The 4,852-nt window shown below is 41.5% G+C and overlaps 1 pseudogene; it reads left to right on the top strand.

The window, feature by feature from the left end:
• Nucleotides 1-2,424: 2,424 nt before the first annotated feature.
• On the top strand, nt 2,425-4,615 carry LOC124642687 (annotated as a pseudogene).
• The last annotated feature ends 237 nt before the right edge of the window (nt 4,616-4,852 follow it).

Consider the following 4,852-nt stretch of genomic DNA (forward strand, 5'->3'; position numbering starts at 1 on the left):
GTTACCCTGGACTCAGAGTGAGACTATTATTTTCATCGTGTGCGAAATCTACCTCTTTTAATAAGCGGGCAAAGTCAGTGGTGAAATCTTGTAGAGCTTTAGTTTATGTGATTTTTCATACACACAAATAAAAACCCTTATGTTTTATCCTCCTTAGATAAACGCTTAAGTTGCTAATTTCCTAATAATCGAACGAGTACCGTAGGCATTCACACATGTAGGCTATTTCCCTAATGACGTACACTCGCAGTAATAATGTCGGATTATCCTTAAAGCCTTAAAGTGTGGGAAGAATAAATGTAGATAGTGTAAGGGTACGTCTAGACTAGGCAAATAAGGAGTTAGGGCTAGAACACAAGTATTCTGTCACAGAAAGTCTGACAACCAGTCCTACCAAGGGGGTATGGGTTCCCCGGGTAACTGGGCTGAAAAGGTCAGATAGGCAGTCGTTCCTTGTAAAGCACTGGTACACAGCTGAATCCGGTTGGACTGGAAGCTGACCCCAACATAGTTGGGGAAAAGACTCGGAGGATGATGATGATGAGTCTGACAATCCCTCACGCTGCCCCCACAGCGAGAGGGCGAGGAATTCCATTTGAGGAATTCCCATAAAAAAGGGGTATCGGCTAACGGAGTTGAGGAGGCCAGCTACGTGATCGCTTTATGTAAAACAGCTGTTTCCAGTTAATAATGGAAGCCGAAGCCAACATAGTTGCAGGAAAATACGAGGCAGATGATTCAGACTAAGCAGTAATTACTACTTTTTTATTTGTTCGCATAATTTATGTTTAGTTTTATTGTCTGTCAATTAAACTTTTGTTTTGATTAAAATAGTAAAATTTTATCCCTCGGATTAAGATTATTTACACTGTCACCGATGGTGAAAACAATCCATTACTGGGTAATAGCTTCTGAGAGCATTTATTGCCGAGTTTAAGTACTAACTCAGTAAAAACTTTATCATAGAAATCTCAAAACGGGGTGTTGATATCTAATATTTTATTAGTCACTATACCGACTTTTTAATGTGCCGATAGTTTTTTTTGAGCTCATAAATCAGTATGAAGATGAATGGTGGTACGCACATTACAAAGATCAGGTATTTAACCGGTACCTGACCGACTGAAAACTTTATTTGGAATCATGATTTCCTTTCACAAAAAAATGCCAACTTTTGTGTGATGGGGGGCAAGTATGTGTTATGTTCTTAAAAGGGGAGATTTTGTGCAATAAGTTTATATACCTATTAAATCATTTGTTGTCAAGTTGTGATGTGTTTCATTACACCAAACATCGGATCAACTGTCGGTCGACTGTTTAGTCTGCATTGAGTTCTCTTATAGTTATCGGCACGAATCTTGAGCTCTGACCTTAACCTGCGCAGAAGTAATTTATTGGGTCCCTTTTGTGGTATGAAGTGAGGCACGGGGGCGGGTTAAAGCGGTGATTGGCCCGCAGTGCATCGCGTTATAGCCGTCACTCGGGACTGGTTCTTTGCTAATAAATCACTTCTGCGCAGATGTAGGTCAGAGCTCAAGATTCGTGCCGATAACTATACTTTGTATTCCCAAAACTCAGAAACTAGTCTCCCAGTACAATATCGACGTACCATATCGTTTGACATTTCACTCCAATATGGCCGACCTACTTCTGAAATTACTGTTCGCCAAACTTACGATGATAAATATTTCAAGTTAAATTGCAAAATATGAATTATGGTGCTCACTGGATTCTGTGCAGAATGAAAATCTTTGATTTTGGGCGTTTGCTTATTTATTTTTTTGGTTTTATTCTTGAATTGAGGGATATAGTGATTGAGATCTTTATGTTACATATCTGCTGACTAAAGTGGTTGGGCCGTTAAAGAACTTGCTCTTTGAGACTTGAATAGTACGGTTTTTCTATGTAGAGGTAGATTTCCTCAGTTGCACGTTGGCTTAATTTTCTTTCAGTAGGAAACAAGATAAAACCTTCAGCAAGCACTTTTCTTATCATTGATACAAAATAATTGAACTGAAAAACTGAAATTCGTCTGTATAAGCGACCTTTTCATGTGTAAGTAAATAGTTCAGCACCTTGTAACATCATATGCTGCTTCACTGAACTTCAAATAAAAAGAATTCAAATTCGGGACTAGTATTGAAACAAAAATGGTATTTATGAAAAATGAATGCTTCGACAATTTTCCATTCATTTTGTATAAATAGGCGAAAGATCCTGATCTTTCTTTTTTTATACGTATTCACCAAAAATTGCGATAAAAGCTGAAGGTTTCAGACCTTAAATAAATATCGCCCACGACGTGACAGTATGTTACCCTTTGCAAAGAGGTTCTTACACTAGATGTGTTAATATTACCTGTTGGGGAAATGAGCGCACTTGTAACAGGAGAAGAAGCGTACTTGGTTTTCTAAACAATTGAAAATGTATGAGATCTATTATTGGTATTAAGATCTACTATAAAGTCCATTCATTTCTTCATCTCTGAATGAGACAATTCTTAGAAACCAGTCTACTATCAAACTCGAAGCCACTTCCAGAACAGTCTAAACATCTCTGTACTGTAGGCAAGATCATTCCATTAATAGACAATTTAGTAGAAATACCCACATCTATATATCTATAGGTTCGCAGGAGTATATATTTAGAGGTCTGAGAGCTTTTTGCTCAGTTCTTAACAAACCCTGATAAGGTTCAGAGGTGTTTTAACTAAATTGGTCACATAGTTTAAAGATATATTAAAGGTTTAAGTACTGAGTGGTAGTTTAAGATTAAAGTGGTTATTTTTAACTGGTAAGTGGGTGTTTTGAGATGGTTTAGATTTAAGATAAGGTTAATAGTGTTGCTGTGAACTTGAAATAGATTTAGGTAGTTAAATAATAATTTTAATTGTCGTTACGGGTAGTCAGAAGCCAGTAAGTCTGACACCAGTCTAACCCAGGGGTATCGGGTTGCCCGGGTAACTGTGTTGAGGAGGTCAGATAGGCAGTCGCTTCTTGTAAAGCAGTGGTACTCAGCTGAATCCGCTTAGACTGAAAGCCGACCCCAACATGGTGGGAAAAAAGGTTCGGAGGATGATGATGTGATGATAAGATTCTTACGTAAACAAGTTTTGTGTATGTTAAAGTTTTAGTCCAAGACTACTTTTGTTTACTTTCTACGTGAAATCATAAAGCTGAATTTGTTGAAGCGAAGTTGTTCCCACTGGACGCGGGTGCAACAATATAGCTGCTTCTATCCTGCAACCATGGCTCAAATAGTATAGAAAGTCTAAACTGCCTTTCGTTACTCATAAACTTCATTTATAACTAATGTATGTAGCTATATCGTAGTGCGATGCGCGCTCGAGAACGGTCGCGTTTTGGCTGCACAGTACGAATATTATATTCGCGTTTTGCGCGGCAATAGCCGCTGCCCGTCTCAGTCGCGATGAGTTCTAAACCGCTCATCGCCAACGAAGTGTTGGCATTCATTAATCATGCCATCGATTATATGGATGAGGTCAGCATCGTGCAGATCTGCAGATCAGCCTACAAAGAGGACGAGGTTTGCAGTGCAAAGCTGCTGCTCTACAAGTCGCTCGGACAACTCGAGCAGATGCCATCCCGCCGAAGGGACGGTGGCGACAAGAGCCTGCAGGACATCATCTCCCTGCTGAAAAGGACGGATCCTGACGACGTGCCTGAATTCGTGGCGAAGGACTTGCATAAGCTGCCTCCCGTCACGTTCGATCACGTCGACGTCACCAGGCTGCTGAAAGACATAACGTGTCTGAAGGCAAGCCTGGAGGATATGAAGTCGAAGATGGAAGCTTCACAGGTTACCATCAGTGACCTGCGTGGTGAAGTGGCGTTGTTGCGCAACGCTGTTTCCATAAGTGGGTCATTAGATATAATCAATGTGAATACACGTCGCGGGGCGCAAAATGCGTCGGTCATCAGTTTCGAGTCGGCGAATTCGAGTGCGTCACCGATCGCCGATGTTGCTGACGACGCACCCCGTCCCGCCGCCGCCGCCGCTGCTGTGTCAACACCTGCGGCCGAGACATGCGTAGGAACATTAACCCCCAAACGCGCCTACGCGGCAGTAGCAGCCACCAACAAGCCCGTTGTGACGCAAACAAAGCGGGCCAAAGCAAAAGGGGGTAAACAAACCCGTGGCACCTCACAGCCACAGACTGGTCCTAAGAAGGACATGTGCGACAAGGATGGCTTCATAAAGGTTGAAAGGAGAAAGAAGAGGCCACCTTGTAGGAATCAGTGCGGTACCGCACAAACTGGACCCAACATCCTGCTGCGTCCTGCAGTACCAACGACGCAGTTGTACGTGTCCCGTCTACATCACACCACGACGGTGGAGCAGATCGTGGAGTATGTCCGATCCAAGACAAACTGGACCTTGAGGGTGGCGAAGTTGGAGTCGCGCCACAATACGAACTTCAATTCGTTCATGGTGCGAGTTCCAACTCATCACATCGAGACATTCCTGAAGGAAGAGTTTTGGCCGAAAGGTGTCGTTTATCGGAGGTTCCGAGGATGGCTACGCGACACCTCGCTGCGTAACACGACGCCGACACTTCGTGTGCATTAGTTTTTTAAGTTACATAAATAAAATATGTATTAGTGTATGTTTTAATGTTATAATATTCGTGTATTGTATTTTTCTATGGGCCTTAGATGCCTGATTCAAATAAATAAATAAAAAAAAATATATCCCGAAAGGTCATGTGAGCACTTGGACACTTATGTCTGCAGATAGAGTCGTCTATCTTTAACTTTAAAAACCTTGATGAAAACTCAAGCTTTTAACATTTACTCGTAAATCGCAACAAAGTAATATGTTTACCTTTGTG

The sequence above is a fragment of the Helicoverpa zea genome, chromosome 25 (assembly GCF_022581195.2).
Source record: "Helicoverpa zea isolate HzStark_Cry1AcR chromosome 25, ilHelZeax1.1, whole genome shotgun sequence".
NCBI classification, from domain to species: Eukaryota; Metazoa; Arthropoda; class Insecta; order Lepidoptera; family Noctuidae; genus Helicoverpa; species Helicoverpa zea.